We start from the raw sequence: 19,105 nt of genomic DNA on the forward strand, positions 1-19,105 counted from the left end.
CATGCTTAAATGAAGATGAATAAAGATGAATAAAGGTTTTGTGAAATAACTACTGAGTTCCGGTGCCGTCTCTGGATGCCTCGACGAATAAAAGAACCGGGGTGAAACTGATTTCGCAACACTTTAGAGAACTTTAAACTCACTGTACTGTTACTTTCTCTATGTCAAACAGCAAACAACTGGATTTTGAAATAGAGAAACTGGACAACTAAGCAGCTGAATAACCAGATGTTTCCCTCAGAAGTTGGTAGAGACTGAAATCAGAGGTGAAAATCGATGAACACCTATGCTGATCTACTGAATTTGGTATAAATGAGATGAAAGCATGCATTCATTCTGCCGTGCATCAGCAGTTCAGCTGTGCTGGTTGTGTTGTAATAGTGTGGGGGATATTTTCTTGGCACACTCTAGGATCCTTAGTACCAAGTAAGCTTGTTAAACTTGTTTAAATGTGACAGCCGACCTGAATCATGACATGACCATGTCTATACCAATTTCCTGATGCCTTCATCAAACGGGATACTGCACCATGTAGCAAAGAAATCTGCAAAGTAACAATTGCATGATTTAAATGTGTCAACATGGACCAAATCGCTAAACTGTGATTTCACATATGTATATTTTCCAAATATCAGAATTTAGATACTTTTCTCGTACCAGGTTGGACCTCAATTTGCCTTCAGAATTGCCTTAATGCTTTGTGGCATAAAGATCCTTACCAAAAAAGTGGAAGGACTGTGAAAAGGGTTCAGCTGCGCACAGTTTTATTTCATTTTGCACTTAAAATATAATGTAGTAATAGCTCTGCTCAGCAGTGCTCTCTGCTTACTGTACTAACTGCATAAACCTTTATTTTAATATATAATCCACACTCAAAACATCTGTCGGGATATGCTGAGGTAAAGTGTTGGGAAGCTGAGCCACCAAAGTAAATGCCACGAGAATCCCACGCAGTCATAACTGAGACATTTGCCCCAAAAACATCTGTGAATGTGATGGGTAGCATAAGCTCCTCCCATCATGCTCATCGCCATCACTCTGGAAAAATTCAGCATTTTGGTTTCTATGGTGGGCAAAAGCTGTCAATAGCACTGTGTAGGCTGTGTGCCAGAGTATTTAATACAGAGGCAGGAGAGATCAGCAGGTCAGGTAAAAAGTCAGCTTTTTGTTACTATTGGCAACTGCTTCCAACCAAAAACAAAATCTCTTTTGGCTTTTTGTGCAGGTGTAAAGCATGAGAGCAGCACTCTACTCTTTCAGTCTAACATGTGAAAATACCACGATGACTTGCACATAGCAGCCATTGTGTGAAACTAATTAAGCACAGCAGGTTCGTTATTTGAGTCTAACACTCAGGTGCAACTCAGTAAAGAACTGCTGATGGTCAATCCAACCAGACAAAAAAGTAGTTCATTCTGTTGGACCACGCTCTTCTGTATTTGAAGGAAACAAATGATTTCATTTGTTAATGAGACCTTTTACAATAATAACAAAAAACCCTGGGATGTTAAATCGTGTTGCCATTCAGTACACTCGCTGGCTTACATATAAAAAAGCTTTGATTTTGTGAATTTGTTTCACATGGTGAGTCTCTGCTCACTTAGCCTGGCAATCGCAGGCACCTAATCTTTTCCCACTCAGCAGCTGAATTACCTCATGGTGGGGTGAGGGTGACCAATCCATTAGAGTGAGTTTATATTTGAAGTGTGCATGTGTGTGTCTGTGTTTCTATCAAAGCAATTGTTGGAACTTAACTTATTGAGATTTAAAATCTCATTTACAAGGTTGACATTATCATTGTGAGAGAGCTTTCCAACTAGAAATATATATATATATATATTTAATGAAGTATAAACTAGGGATGCACCGATACCGATACTGGTATCAGGTATCGAGGCCGATACTGTAAAATGTGTGTGTACTCATACTCGTAAAAGTTAACCGATACCATGAACCGATACCAACTTATTTCATTAATCAGAGGGTGGCTTGTCATTTCTGTTGTAGTTTTTTAGATTGGCCACTAGAGGGACATCGCGCGCTAAACAGGCACAGGGTTAGGCGAGTGAGACTGGCGACTCCAGATAAAAAAGAGAAACTGGAGGCTGCTGTAGCTAGGCTAAACAAAATGTCAGCAGTGTGGAACAGCCAACTTTAACTCAGGTTTTGGAAAAGCGAAGAAAAATGTCAAGAGAAAATCCACGGGCAGTGTGTGTGTGTGTGTGGTAGAGGTATCGGTATCAGCAAGTTCTCAGATCCAAGTATCGGTATTGTATCGGTTTGAAAAAATTGGTATCGTTGCATCCCTAGTATAAACCCTTTAAGTACTAGAGACAGAAAAAGGAATGCAAACAACATGTCTGACACGTTTCAGGTAAGGAACAACCCACACAACCAGAGTTATGCAAATGCTACTCCTTTGCTGTCTTTGTCCTGTTTTCCTCCTCTCAGCACCAACAGGTGAGGGCAGATGGCCGCCCAACTCTGAGCCTGGTTTTGCCGGAAGCTTCTTCCTGTTAAAAGGGAGTTTTTCCTCCCCACTGTCGCCAAATCATCTTTTTCCCTCTTTTCCTCTTCTATTGTAGGTTTTTTATCATACAATATAAAGCGCCTTGAGGTGTCTGTTGTTGTGATTTCATGCTACATAAATAAAACTGACCTGAACAAAATTTTCCAATATGCCCCACTCTGACACATTTGGTCATAGCCAAAAGCATTTAACATCATGCACTTGGCCACTTTAGCTTTCATTTAGAAAACTCAGAACATATTATGTAAACAGGTTATGTGTTTAGCATACATTACCCCAGTGATTTAGCCAGGTAAAAAGAACAATTCTGCTGCAATCCTGGTCCTTGCTTGGAAGTAGGGATGAGTAGAGCTTATTTTATGTTATCCTCAGGTTTTCTGAGTAGGTTACAGGCTGTGGAGCAGCAGTTAGCAGTGGAGGTTGATCAAGTCTTGGTGCTACTAATTCCTACAGGTGTTCCACCTTTCTGGATTTCTTACAACCCCCCCTGTCTGCATAATAGCAGGAACACACTGTGCTACCATACCCTCGTGAGCATTAGATGAACAGTATTATACTGCAGAAAGTAGTGAGTTGCTACAAAAATGGCGAGAAAAAGTAGAGGGAAATAGAGAAACAAACAAAAGAAAAAGGTACTAGTAGCACAGGCAAAGACTACCTCTGCCAAACATTTCCTCCTGTGAAATAAATGAGGAAGATTAAATTAGGAGGGTAAATGCTGCCAAATCTTCAGATTACATCCTTCTATCCATCTACAAAAGAAAAATAAACCCTACTTGTTTTTTTGCTTTGACAGGAAGTGCATGTGCTACATCTACACCTCGACACAGCATGCTTTATGACAGCAATAAAGGTGGAAATGGGCAGAGATTCAAAGCAGTGGGGTCCTGATAGCACTGAGTGGAATCCATGCCAGGATTATTTGTAGGTGGTACAAATGATCAGACAGATTCCTGTTAGCTTGCAGGGATTCTTTTTCATTAACATGATGGAGGAAGAGAGACAATTAGGCAATCTGTCCTGCGCTACAAAATTACAAGAGGAGCGATATGAAGCAGAACGAAGAAGTTGAAAGGAAGATTACAAGTGTACAGACAGAAAGAAAAGAGATACACTTTCATAATCAGGATTTATAGATTAATCAGTAATAAATGTCTGCCTGTTGTAACAAGACGATGATGATTAAACTTGTACTACAGCAAAGGGAAAAGATGCTAAGTTTAGTGGTTTTTAGATACATTTTCAGGACAGTTAAAATAAATTTTACTGATTTCCAGAGGTGAGAAGCAACAAAGCACAAACACTTCTTTAGTGTACTTAAGTAGTATTTTCAGGTATCTCTATATTACATGGATATTTACTTTTTCTGACAACTTTCTAATTCTTAAATTTTCAAAACAGGCACGTTACTTTAGGTTTAACACATTTTAACTTGCACCTTCAGACAAACATCAAACTGATTTGAGCCTAAAATGAGGGAGCAGAGGAGGAGAGGCTATATTTAAAGGTGCAGACATTTGATCAACTGTAAATTTAAAGTTGATGTATAATCAGTGTTGGGAAGGTTACTTTTAAAATGTATTCCATTACAGAATACAGAATACATGCCCCAAAATGTATTCTGTAACGTATTCCGTTACGTTACTCAATGAGAGTAACGTATTCTGAATACTTTGGATTACTTAATATATTATCATGCTGTTTACAACTACATGAATGTACTATTGCTGTGATTTATTGCTGTTACTAAAGTAAAGGGACCTCTGACTAATACGGTGGGTTCATGTCGGCTCGTAGCCGAAAACTAGCTTTACTTTGTTGTCTGGGTCAACTTTGCTAGCAAAGACAGAGAGAGGCGTTGAAAGGCTGCTCCAACGGAACTTATTGTTTTTGGAGGAAAACACGAACACGGTGTACAGTCGAGTCTTAATAGCTTACTTACAACTGGGCTCGTCAGGCTCTCTTCTTGGCTGCAGTGGTTATTATTATATTTACATGCTTCCAGCTCCCGTTTCTGCTCGATGACAGCTCGTACTTTTCCTTTTTCTCCCTCCCTCGCTCACAGACACATAACGTGTATGACAGTCCATTCTCCCTGCAGCACGGACTACACTGCCCATGATGCTACATTCTTTAGAGCTATACCTGTAGCATTCTGCCTATTAGCTTAGCACAACAACAACAAAAAGGCCTCTCTCACCCAGGAAACAGGCAGAGAGAGAGTGTCACCCTGTAACCATGGCAACTGCAACGCTGCCACCTGGAACAACAGAACGTAGCTGTCAAACAAAACCCAAACAGGCCTGACCCGCCACAATATGAAACAGGGAAGTACCGCCGTGTAATCCATTTATTTCAACAAAGTAACTGTATTCTAAATACCACCTTTTTAAACGGTAACTGTAACGGAATACAGTTACTCATATTTTGTATTTTAAATACGTAACGGCGTTACATGTATTCCGTTACTCCCCAACACTGGGTATAATGGTCTCGTTTTTAAATCCGACATTGTGTATTGTTTTAGTGAAGTCACGTTTTTTTCATATTGTGAAACATCATTCAAAACAAACTGACTTCTACTAACTTTATGTTACTTCAAGGTTGATGGGTGGCATACTGTGTTGTGGTGGCATACTGTGTTGTGGTGGCATACTGTGTTGTAAAGACAATATAAACAGTACACTCGAGTGTAGGGAAAATTAGCCAAGATGGGTTGTGAGATATTGGGTTACATCTTGTTGAAATCAGTTGTGTAAATCCATAAAGAGCACAGCTCAAGGCAGCAGCACAGGTCAGCTGATCACAGAGAAATGATTGTGAGTTGTGATTTTTTAACCACACTGACCCACTATAACCAATCTTGGGGTGCCCCACCTGCCAAATCTCACTTTAACTGTTGATTTTTTCTGTTTTGGTCAGGAAGCAAAGTCAAAATAAAGTCTCTATTCCCATGTACTAATATTTTGTTAATATGGCATGAAGATCAGCTAGTGTTGCACAGTAATAGCTGGTAAAATATCCTCTCTGACTTTGAGTAAGCCTGTAATTTTTCACTTTTTACTTGGCTAAAAAAGAAGAATGCCTGAAACTTGTTGCTGATCTCATAATGACCCAGAAATGGAATAACTTTAAGATTCTTTGTGTAAAATCCAAAAAAAGCCACTTGACACTAGAATCTTTTACATGAACTTCACTAACATCCTCCTATCCTATTTTGTATGTGTAGAGCTCACAGCGCTTTTATTCACATATAAAAACCTCCAGTGTGCAAGGTGCTAGTGGGTGAATTACCAGATATATGTTTTTTCCACATCAGTTCTCTGTATTGCCTGACAGTTTTCTGTGTTGCTTTCAATTTCCTGCAGGTTTGATGGCAAATTACTGAGAAAATGCAAAAACCACTGCAGTTCTCACTACAAGCTCATAAAATAAAGGGATATTTAGATCTGCAATTGCTTCTAAATTCTGATAACCACTGAGTAAAATGTTGAAAACTGCGGTTTAGTTTTCATCCATTATACCCACTCAAGTAAAATTTTCAAAATGACACATTTTGCTGACCCACCCATCAACCCTGAGCTCCAGCTTCGCTTTTCTGTGAACTCCACCATCTGCCAGTGAACGAAAGAACTGCAGTAAAGTGGTATTTGTGAGTGCGCTGTTCCATTTGACCACATTTAAAGCTAGACTCCATTTGGAATCTGGCCTTGAAGAGAAATAGTGTTTGCACCACAGGAAGCATCTGTTCTCTGAAAATGACTCCATATTCCTTTGCTGCTACTCTGTGTTACCATGCAGAGCATTTAAACGAGTTAATGACTCCGAGTAGATGCTGTTGTGCTTCTGCCAGAAGTTAAAGGTGTCCCTTGTTGATGAGCTTTGAATCACACACACTGTTTCTCTGCTTATGTATACTTCAGCAGAGAAGGTTTCCTTTTAGAGAAGCCTCACTCTGCAGTGTACCTGCATCCTGCCACGTGGACAGCCAGACTGTGTTTGATGTGTGTGTACGACTCAAACATACTAAAAAAACCCCAAACTTTTCTTTGTTAAAGAACCATCTAGTTTGTGTCATACTTTTCCTCTCAGTATTTCTAGCCTACTTAATGGTTACTACCAACTTCGCCCAGCAAGCGCACCATATCCAATTAACATTGTGACTGGTGTTGTGATGCAGCAGGTACAGTATGTCCTCACAATTGTAACCTGTGTATAAAAGGTTTTCTGTCTCGATATGGAGTGCTTCATTATTAGTCAACTAATGAAAAGAAACATGCTACATGCAGCTTGTAAGCACCACTTATGCTAAACAAAGACAGGATAAGAGTTTCCAGCCATGCCAACAGCTCTCAGAGGTTGTACTGCTTGGAGAAAGAAAAGCATACTGCAATATGGAAAGAGGTTTGAAGTTTGAATTGTCCACGGCAACATCAAACAGTACAATTAAAATTAAAATGAGTAAATAAAATAAAAAGCAATGTGCTACTACTTGATAAGACTCATAATGCTGGTTAAGCGATGACGTATAGAGTCTCTGTTAGTGCTGGCTGCTGAAGCCTCTCCTGTGTTTGCTGAGGCTCTTGTCTTTTCAATGGGCTGCAGTGCTGTATGTCCTCTTATCGGAAGAGACACAGTCCTTGTCATTCTCTTGTACAGCATTTTATGTGGATGCATTTAAGCTAAGCTTTTACATCTTTGCTACATATTCTGGGCTTTACAGTGTTCCTGACTCCAATTTTCAATAATGAGTCAAAATAATGAGTCCCTATTAAACCAAGTACGATTTCAGTGCGTATGCTTAAGTTTAGAGTCTTGAGTTTTGGTAGTAAATTCATTCAAACAATGTAGCGTGATACAGCATTAATGACTAAAATGAAGCTTATGCAAAAGTTCAATAAGAAAGATCAGTAGTCAAACATCTGTCTGCTTCCCAGATGTTAGGTGGCTAATCTAACTTTTATATCCCTTCCACTTTCCCATGCTGTCAGGCTCCTCCAAACTCCACCTCTCCTAGACGCCACAGGATCCTGGCCTAATTCCTATCGCCGCTGGGATTCCATTCTGCTGTGCGGTGTTCAGTTCCTTCCAATGACCCCTCCTTACTGAACTCTCTTGAATGTTGTCTGAAACACTCTTGGTTGCAGTTTAGTCTGTTTTGTTGTCTTCTTCCAGCCATTAGGTGTGGGGGAAAAAATTGATACTGTGTAGTATGGTGATATTTTGTTTGATAATAATGTATCGATACAGGGACAGCAGAAATCGATATTTTGTTACAAAAAAGGTTTTTGTGCTCTGACTTCAGAGCATGTTGATCCTTTTTCTGAGCAAGAATCCTGACATTCCTTCACTGTCCAAACGTGACAGTTTACTTATTTTAATTTAAGACATGTTTTATTTTAATTAAGTTTAAAACTTTTTTATTTAATGTAAAATTATATTTTGTTTTAATTTACTTTCAAATTCTTCAGTTGCTGAAGGGGCTGCATAGTTTTCATAAACTGCATAGTTCAGAATAGCTATAATTGTACCAGATGGTTGATTCAGTTAAGTTGGACTAGACTGTAATACAAACCGTTCAGTTTGTCAACAATCAAACTGAAATGAGAGAAAGACTGAGTGTGAGACTTTGATATTAGATAAAATTAATATTGATAAAGTTTACCTTTATGTACAGAATCTGAATATCGCAAAGTATTTTAAAAAATTGCAATAATATCGTATCGTGCGTTAAGTATTGTGATAATATCGTATCGTTGGATGTATGGTGATTCCCACCTCTACCAGCCATATATTGAAACTTGTCTCTGCATATATGTTTCAATGCTGAATCAAGTGTAGCAAATGGTTTACCAACCACTGAGAAACATATAAATTACTCATCTTGTGCTGTAAATGGAGTCTCGTCAGTCACTCTCATGCTGAAGCTTTGTTTTGGTTTCTTGTCTTTCTTTCATGTTGGTGTTTGTGTCATCCATAGGTACTGCACCACAATGACCATCAGTTTGTATTTTCTTTGTTTCTGATGAAAAATGTAACCCTCATCCTAAAACTTTAACCATTATTAAATACATTGCCAATGCCGCCCCTACACAATAAATGTCTGTACCAGCATAGCGGTAACGCTCTTTGCTGTCTCTTATGTCTGCTTAACATTTCAAATGATGTCATACTGAGATGTAGCGAATGCTCCCAAACCTGCTATTTAGTTGTTTTTTTATATAAGAGCTTTTAGGTGCTTTGTCACTTTTGTTGTTGTCGTCAGCCAGATCATGTTATACACAACTCATGCAATTTAGTTGTGGTATTGTAACAGGATGCCAACACTGTAGGTCAGGTCACTTTAGGAAATTACTTCTCTCCTAGATGTTCCATGATAAACTGGAAGTGGTGTTAAGTGGAAGTGTGAAGTGCCCAAACAAGTCACCGTGGTTGAGCTGCATTGTGCATGAAAGTTGCCAGCTACTCTAACATTAACTTCAGCTTCAAAGCTATGTGCAGGAGATTCACGGCATACAGTCTCTTCAATGTGTAGATATCTATTTTGTCCATATACTATATGCCTCATTTTAATTAGTAAATGGAGTGGTTCTTATATGATGCGTTTCTACTTAAGCTCTCAAATCGCTTTATACAAACTGTCTCATTCCCACAAAGCTATGCCAGTGCTTCACGCACACATTCTAAGTGCTCTCTGGCTAGCATCCACACTCACATGAACACATTCAGAATTAATGATGCGTTCTTTCTCAAGGAAAGAGAAAGATACTCAGCGCTAATGTATCCTTAGCACATAGACTGAAGTCGCCAGGAATCAAACCACCAACCTTCTGATTAATGACCTGCTCTACGAGCCACAGCCACTCAGCACATGAGAACAGATAGTCTGCACATTTTATTAGGCTTTGAAGACTGCTTTTACCTCTAAATCGCCCTCAGTGTTTGTCTCTTGTGAGGAAGTCATTTGGATGCAATGTCAGACTAACAGGTGAAAAAGTCAATGTTTAGAGTGTGAACACAATGTGCATGAAAGAGTTGCCTTCAACTCCATATGTAGTTGGAAATCTTTGTGGTGCCGAAACGTTGTAGTTAGTGTATGCTTAGCAAAATCAAAAGAACTGGACTTTGAATTTAATGGTTTCCTTTTTTAAAATAGAATGATTGTAAAGTATTTAACCCTTTAAAGCCGGTCAGGGCAGGCACGCTCCGTTTTGCGTAACTATTTTTAACTCCCGGTAGCTCTGCAACCGTGTAAGCCAGGCAATAATTTTTTTTGCATATGAAACCGGAGGAGTTGTACTTACATCTTATGCCATCAGCTTGTCCTATGTCACGGTTTCCACATATAGCTTTGCAAAAATTGCATAAAAAGCGTTTGCAGGAACAAAAACATAATATTCCAGAAACATACTTTGCCGATCTGATCAGCTGTTCATAATAGAGATGGCACGATACCACTTTTTTATGTCCGATACCGATACCGATATCACAAATTTGGATATCTGCCGATACCGATATGAATCCGATATAGTGTTTTTTAATCAACAAAACGTTTTTTTTAATATCTTGCTGCATTTTGTATAAGTTTATACTCAAGTTTAAATAAATAACAACACTAAAGCTATTCTGTTATACCTGTATGTAAAAAATACACTGCGTCCAAAATATGTCATAGTTCAGCAAAACTGATCAATCTAATAAAGTTAAACCTGCTCCATCCTCCCTATTCTGGTATTTAAGTAAGTAAGTACTTAGAAGAAATTTTAAGCAACCTAACTAATAGGGTTGCAAACTCCCAGCAAAAAATAAATAAATTAGGGAACCACCCTCCACCTCATGATGCTTAATTGATGTAATCAAATTTAATTTGATACAGGGGGAAAATGCACAAAAATAATTTTTTTTTCAAGAATAATTAAATATATTCAACATCTTTCTTCAACAGAATTGCAGACTGCACAGATGGTATCTTCCCAAAGGAAAAAGTACTACAGCTTACTAGGGTATATTAGACTTAACAGTTACTATATACAGTAATGGACTTCTATATATTTTACACAAGATTAAAACTTTGGGTGTAAGAGTCAGATAATTATTTATTAAAAACTAGACATTTTAAATGAGAATAAGAAAGAAAAGTATGTCTTTGTGCCCCCTTTTCCCTGTTCATGCCCTATCGGCCCCCCTGGCTAAACTTTGCTAGATCCGCCCCTGCACAGTTACCAGCCGTCAGCTGCGTAGAAAAAGATCCTGGTGTAGAAAGTAATATTAAATAAATTCTAACAACAGCTTATCAAGCTTAAACGTGCTGCTGTTGTTCAGCCGCTGGTTTCCTCTTTCTGGTGAGAAGTGGGCCAAAAACTAAGAAGAGAGACAGACTCGCGACAGAAAAGCCGATCAGCTGATCATTGATCAGTTTCATGATTGAAGTAGCAGCAAGAAGAGGCAGTCGCTCCATATATCGGTTGTTAAGCTTAACGTGGGAACGCTTTACAGACATTCAGAGATGAACTTACACACTTGCTTTACTTCTCTCTGGGAAAACTTCCTCATAGATGAAATGCTGGTTTGCTAGCAAGGCTACAAATACACACAGCCGCTCTATCACGTGATGCACACTGCTGCTAGTGCTACGGTTATGAGCCGAGTTACACCGCGTCGCAAGTTTTGTGAGGTGCTTTTTTGATATTTAATGGATCGGATTACATTTTTTATTTCTCGCCGATATCCGATCCAGTAATTTGGGTCAGTATCGGACCGATACCGATACGTAATATCGGATCGGTCCATCTCTAGTTCATAACACTTCCCACATTGAAAAAGACGTCAGCGCGAACGATCACATGTCCGCCATTTCCTGTCCAAAACCGGAAGTGACATCATTTTTGCGGAAAATGTAGTTTTTTACTTGTAGGCCTTATGAGCCTATACTGGTGTTTTTAAAAGTTATGTTTGACTTTATGCTTTTCTGAATAGTTTCTGTGATGCTTAGAACTCGAATTGCACTGCTTTAAATAGTTTATTTTGATGCACATGCTGGTTTTTTTGCAAATTTGCATCATAAGATTGTTTTTCGTTTTTCCTGCAGTATATAAAAATTGCTGTATCTCACAAATAAAACTATGAAGACACTCAAAAGAAATTTCCTGTTGTTGTAAACTATTTTTTGCAACTTTTTTGTATTTAAAGTTTTGAGGGATAAACCTCTTAAATTGTACTTTTTTTTTGCAATTAATGTAGTTACTATGGACTTAATGCATACATATTATTAAAATATAGGCTATAACAGTTGTATTGATGGATAGCAACTTGAAATGCTCCCAAAAATGGCTCTACAGCATGTAAAAATATAAAGTAAGCTCTGGCGGACTTGGTTCTATGGTAGGTCTTAAAGGGTTAAAGTATGGGGCCATTCACCTGAACATTATTCTGGTTAATAATTCGCATGTCATGTGTCAGTCTCTCACCTGAACTGAACACAGCAGAAAATGAAACACTTACTTGAACTTTTTTCCTTTTTTAACTCTGACTTTCTCTCAGTAGGGAGTTTACACTTCCTACTATCCAACACTGGAGCAGGGAATTGAGTCTTAATTACCAAGAAGCTCCATCTTACGTTTCATGTATGAGTGACCTCATTCGTTTCCTAACTCCCTGCAACATATATGGTGGGCCAAGAACTCGCATTCCTCACATCAGCTGTGTTAATACCGTAAAGATCCAGCTTAATGGGTTGTTTGTTGAGTGGAACATTCCTATGATATGCTAATTCTAAACCCTATCAGAATTTCATTATAAAATTGGCTCTTACAGCTGGCACTTCAGCCCATGTGTCACTGTAGCGTTGTGTCACCTGTGTTGGCTCAGCTCAGCTAATTATCTTCTAAAGTCATGGATCAGTGGGGGGTTTCTGATTGCTTATAACGATGCTGGGAGGAGTATCAGGCTATTCAAAACTGCTTGGATGCATGAATGATTCATTTTGTTTCATTTTAACTTGATGTGACCAGCCCTGTACTTATATTACGTGTACATTGTAGTTTGCTTGGAATCATTCCCACATAAATTGGCCAGAAATATAAAACAGGGAATCAGTTGCTACTTTTTATCTGTGACTCTTTGGTTTCCCTCAGCAGAAGAGTTCTGAACGTTGGGCACAATGACACAAATTCAGTGTTCACTTTTGGGTTTGGGGGATTTATAAAAAACAACAAACACACAGTTTTTGTTCCCTTTTCTGATCAAATCACAAGTCAAACTGAAATGCCACCACATTAGATCGGCTGATGGCATCAAATTATGTATCTGACTTTGTATCAGTGTCATGTCTGTTGTCATCAGTGCTTGCTTTGTTTTGTGTTGCCATCCTGCTGCTGCAATATTCTTCAATATTCTGTGGAAGGGCAGAATGTCCCAAAAGAGAGACATGCCACCAAATATCCTAATATTCAAATCAATTCAATTCAATTTTTTTTATATAGCGCCAAATCACAACAAAAGTCGCCTCAAGGCGCTTCATACATACAGAGAAAAACCCAACAATCATATGACCCCCTATGAGCAGCACTTTGGCGACAGTGGGAAGGAAAAACTCCCTTTTAACAGGAAGAAACCTCCAACAGAACCAGGCTCAGGGAGGGGCGGCCATCTGCTGCGACCAGTTGGGGTGAGAGAAGGGTAATCGATAATAATAAAATATCGATCTTCTGTTAACTACGGTGTTATTGACTGAACAACTTTGGAGATCACTGACTATGTTAAGAATCTGCAGCATAATTTTAAGAATTACAACTTTCTTTCCTTTCCCCTCTCATTACTGTCATCACCGCTGACAACCAAATCTAACCCTGCAATATGCAAATGAAGCCCCAACCCAAGGCAATCAGAATGTAGAATTATTGCTTTTATTAAGTTGTTTCAGAAATCTTGGCAACCAGGGACCAATGAAAGCAATCATTTTAACTTAAACACATCCAAAACGTTTTCATTAGGGTCAGGGTTACCAGCTAAGATGCCTTAAACAGCTTCTAATTAAATCATTTCAGCAATCGTGCTGCGCTGTGTTCACACTGGCACAGTGGTGGCATCTCATTCCTTCACTCTGATTTATTTTGGTTTGTCATCATGACTCCCATCTGAGTGTTCCAGTCCGGAGATGCCTCACTAAACTACTAGAGGGCTTTACATTTGAAACTATAATGTCCCGAGTTTAAGAGGGCAAATTAGAGTAGATCAAAGAAAAACCCTGGACCAACTGATTAGGAACAGGGAGAAATTAAAATCCTACCACTAATTACATTTTAGCTTTAGGTAGAGGCTTATAAGGCCTTTATCTTATGTGGCTGGGGAAAATAAAGCCTCTGGTCACTGTTTGTGGAAATATGATTATATATGTTTATTTATTAGTGTATGTACTGTCACAAAAGATGGCCAATCAGACACTGAGAAAATAAAACTAAGCAGTATTGTATCAAGGCAAAACTACTCTGCCTGTGACAGACAGTGTTGGGGAGTAATGGAATACATGTACCGCCGTTACGTATTTAAAATACAAAATATGAGTAACTGTATTCCGTTACAGTTACCGTTTAAAAAGGTGGTATTTAGAATACAGTTACTTTGTTGAAATAAATGGATTACAAGGCGGTACTTTCCTGTTTCATATTGTGGCGGGTCAGGACTGTTTGGGTTTTGTTTGACAGCTACGTTCTGTAGTTCCAGGCGGCAGCGTTGCGGTTGCCATGGTTACAGGGTGCCGCTCTCTCTCTCTGTGTTTCCTGGGTGAGAGAGGCCTTTTTGTTGTTGTTGTGCTAAGCTAATAGGCAGAATGCTACCGGTATAGCTCTAAAGAATGTAGCATCATGGGCAGTGTAGTCCGTGCTGCAGGGAGAATGGACTGACATACACGTTATGTGTCTGTGAGCGAGGGAGGGAGAAAAAGGAAAAGTACGAGCTGTCATCGAGCAGAAACGGGAGCTGGAAGCATGTAAATATAATAATAACCACTGCAGCCAAGAAGAGAGCCTGACGAGCCCAGTTGTAAGTAAGCTATTAAGACTCGACTGTACACCGTGTTCGTGTTTTCCTCCGAAAACAATAAGTTCTGTTGGAGCAGCCTTTCAACGCCTCTCTCTGTCTCTGCTAGCAAAGTTGACCCAGACAACAAAGTAAAGCTAGTTTTCAGCTATGAGCCCGACACAGAACCCACCGTATTAGCCAGAGGTCCCTTTACTACGGTTCGGAGCCGCAGACCTTCAGTAACAGTAATAAATCACAGCAATAGTACATTCATGTAGTTGTAAACAGCATGATAATATATTAAGTAATCCAAAGTATTCAGAATACGTTACTCTCATTGAGTAACGTAACAGAATACGTTACAGAATACATTTTGGGGCATGTATTCTGTATTCTGTAATGGAATACATTTTAAAAGTAACCTTCCCAACACTGGTGACAGAGGACACATAAATTACAGCACTGTATTACAAATATGTCACTTTAATTTCATAAACACACCATGCAGTCAAGGTAATAGAGGATGTGGTGCTAAGCCTTAAAGCTGGTAGTGTTTTCCAATTTCACGAAACCAAAGGTGTGATGTTCCAACTTATTCACACCTTCCTGGGACATCTTGCCTCTCAAAACCTTGCATAAGATCTATCAGAGAGAGAGAAGAGCCTTAGAGCAGAGGGCTCTTGTGTGTGTGTGTGCGCGCGCGCGCGCGTGTGTGTGTGTGTGTGTGTGTGATTGTAGTTAGCTATCAACCTAGCTTTGGGACTTTGGTTTTCAAATAGCGATTGGCTGAGGTTCGAGGGTATTATTCTCCTCTTTTGTTTGGCACACACAGTGATCTAGTCTCTTCTATGTCCTCCTTCTGTCTCTCTGACACACACATGAGCAATCTGTCACACACACCATCCTCCCAGTTGTTTTCCCCTCGCCACAATAAATTTATCAGCCCGTCCCAGCAGACGAGATTCAGCCCAACTTCCTAGACAACCCCAGAAGCTAGAATCCACTTTGTGTGTGTGTGTGTGTGTGTGTGTGTTCGAGTGAAAAGTTGCTGAAAAACTAGCAAGAGAGAAAGAGGGAGAGACAATGAATACTAACACCTGCTCTTAAAGCTCTGAAAGTCAAACAATATTTGTCATGTAGATTAGCCTCCTCTCTTTTTTCTGCGTTCATTTTTCATCCCAACCCGCCTCATGCTAGGTGACTGGTAGTGTGTGAACGTGAAATTGGATTGTGAGTGTTCCCTAAAATTAGATAAAACTTTGATGATCCCCTGAATGCAGTCATGCCTGTGGCTGAGCAATCTATGCCTGCCTATGCTTTGGTCTGCCCTTTGTTGGTGTGTTACAAACTGGGGAGCCTTTCCTGATATTTTTTTTAGCTCATTACTCAAACACACAGGGCTGCAGATGTACTAAAGGCCTCATATTTTATGACAAACAACACAAAGTTAAGCTCCTGACAAAACCCATAAAGTCAGCAGAACAAGAAAAGCCATGCAATTACACGTCCTCCTCCTGTCTGTGCTCCTTGTCAGCGCCTCTTTATAAAGACTTAACGCGCAGCAAAAGGAAGTAAAAGAAACCCTGCAAAGTCAGGTGCTGTCAAAATGAGCCTATGTGAATGCACAAAAATGCTGTTTAGCAACATAATGTCACTTAAAGAGCAATTTCAACCTATATGTCAGCACACACACACACACAATCTGCTAATCTCTGTGAGGAAACTCAAGATGCTCACAAAGAAAACTGTCAGAAACTCATCTCCAATTAAATTCTGCCTACATATTCCAAATCATTAAGAAGTGAGCTGGTGATGTGTTGAGATGTAGCAAAGGAGAAAAAAAACAATGCTTTATCCAGTTTAGGAAATGATGTCCGAGTTATTCTGCATCATTGCCATCATTATATGACACACCTGTGTCTTGCTTTCTGTGACGAATAGGTCGGCTTGCTGGAAAACAACATGAGAGTGAGATTGTTAACCTGATTGAGGCTCTCTCATTGTTTCCCTGTAAATTGGTCAGAAACCATGGTTATGGCCAGAAATTTTGTTTGTGTTTTGTTTGTTGTTATTTTGCCAGGGGTGGTGTTTCTGTGATATAGTGAAGAATAATGACAAGATTTTCAAGTTTCAAAAACTTTTATTGGCAGTAAATCGAATTTTTAATCTGGACTATGATTGTACTACATTATGTTTTTACAGCACCAGCTTAAATACTAAATTCTACAAACTAACATCAAATGTATTGTGTGCCTATATCATTTGCGCATAGGTTGAGACAACATTTAACTTTTTTAACAACTACATACTTTCCTCACCTGTGCCCAGATGCATATTTTCTATATAAATCGTGTAAACCTCAGTAATGACAGTGCTTATAGTCTGTGGTTCCAAAGTATCCTCATGCAATCAAAAGTTAAAATGCGGTATGAGCAAACTGCAACCATAAACCCATTAGGAAAGTGATTACTGAGGCCATGAATCAAAAATTGTTAAAAAACTTAAATGCACCTTCTACAGAGGAGTGTCCCCGCCGCCGCTGGTCATTGCCACCAATTTGAAATTTAAGGTACTTCTGCACTGGCTTTAGATTTAAGGCTCGGGAACATTGCTCTATCTTTTGAGGATCCACATTACAGCATTAGCATTAGCATTAGTGTAAGCTAATGCTGCTTGCCTTAGCTTGCATTGCCGCTAGCAAAATACTGATTTGAGTGGATAATGTAAGCTAGCGCATTCAAACTTTAATGATGTCTCTGCCTGCATTCTGCTGATCTACTTGGATCAATTAATGCTGTAAATAAATGTAAATCTAGCTAACGTTTAGCTTGCTAACAATATTACTAACACAATACTATCTAAATTGAAATAATTTAAAAAATGTAGCAATGTTTTCTAACTTTTTAAATTATTTACAAAGAACATTTGTGGATGTCATTAACCCTTTAAAGCCGATCGGAGCGGGCACGCTCCATTTTGCTTAACTATTTTTAAATCCTTGTAGAACCGGAACCACGTAAGGAATGCAGAAAGAAAAACATAATATTCCAGAAACATACTTTGCCGATCCGATCAGCTGTTCATAACACTTCCCACATTGAAATAGACGTCCGTGCGAACGATCGCATGTCCGACAATACCTGCCCGAAACCGGAAGTGATGTCATTTTTGCGAAAAATTTAGTTTTTTACTTGTAGGCCTTAGAAGCCTATACTGGTGTTTTTATAAGTCATGTTTGACTTTATGCTTTTCTGAATAGTTTCTGTGATGCTTAGAACTCAAATTGCACTGCTTTAAATAGTTTATTTTGATGCACATGCTGTTTTCTTTGCAAATTTGCATCATAGGATTGTTTTTCATTTTTCTGCAGTATATAAAAATTGGTGTATCTCAAAAATAAAATTATGAAGACGCTCAAAATAAATTTCCTGTTGTTGTAAACTATTTTTTGCAACTTTTTTGTATTTAAAGTTTTGAGAGATAAGCCTCTTAAATTTCTCCAAGTAGAAATATATGTATTTGTAAAAAACAAAACAAAAACTATTTTCAATTTTTTTGTAGTTTATTGCACCTTTTTGCAATTAATGTAGTTACTATGGACTTAATGCATACATATTATTAAAATGTGGGCTATAACAGTTGTATTGATGTATAGCAACTTGAAATGCTCCCAAAAATGGCACTATAGCATGTAAAAATATAAAGTAAGCTCTGGCGGCCTTGGTTCTATGGTAGGTCTTAAAGGGTTAATAACAGCGGTTTTCTAGATGTTACACAGAACAGCCTACTTTTAATTATACTTCGCTGTATTCACAATAAAAGTATCATTATTTGTATCCATTCTTTTCATTCTTCCCTACTATATCCTGACCAGCCACAGTATTAAAATCACTTGTCTAATGATGTCAGGTACTAATTCTTGGTCACTGAAAAGTAAAACTACAAAGTCACTTTAAGGTCTAGATAGATAATGTCAGAGGTCAGAGAGTGGCCAGACTGCTTTGATCTGAAATAAAGGCAAACATTCAAATGACCGCTTTCTACAATCAAGTGGTCGCCAGAAAACAACATCTCTGCTTATCAGAAGAGCATCTCTGAGCATACAACGTGTTAAACCTTGGAGCAGATGGCGCCACTTCAGTCAGTTCACTCCACTCAAATGACCACACAGTCACCAGATCTCAGACCAATGAACCAAACTGACCAAAATCCCCCTTGTTGAATCTATACAACAAAGAATTAAGGCAATTCAGAAGATACAGGGGATCCAAACTCTTACTAACAAGAAGTACATACTTAAGTGTTTAGTGAGTATATCAGGCTGTTAATGAAGTTTGCATTAGCTGAGCTGTGAACCGAGTACCAACTTATTGTTTTGGTCTGTCAGAAACTTGCAAACTGACTAATTATGAACATAATCATAGCAGCACTTCACAGGTACACACTGTATAACCAGAGTGTTACTGAGCATAAACTGCTTCCAGCTTGGAGCAATAAATCATCACCACCCCACCTGCTGCATCTGCATCTGGTACTGGAACCGAACAAACTTGTGCA

General features: G+C 38.8%; 1 protein-coding gene across 1 annotated transcript in view; it reads right to left on the bottom strand.

The window, feature by feature from the left end:
• brinp2 (bone morphogenetic protein/retinoic acid inducible neural-specific 2) overlaps positions 1-19,105 on the bottom strand; it is a 337,921-nt gene that overhangs the window by 60,214 nt on the left and 258,602 nt on the right. The gene's annotated exons all lie outside the window — the stretch shown is intronic.

This window comes from Neolamprologus multifasciatus, chromosome 18, assembly GCF_963576455.1.
Source record: "Neolamprologus multifasciatus chromosome 18, fNeoMul1.2, whole genome shotgun sequence".
Taxonomy (NCBI): Eukaryota; Metazoa; Chordata; class Actinopteri; order Cichliformes; family Cichlidae; genus Neolamprologus; species Neolamprologus multifasciatus.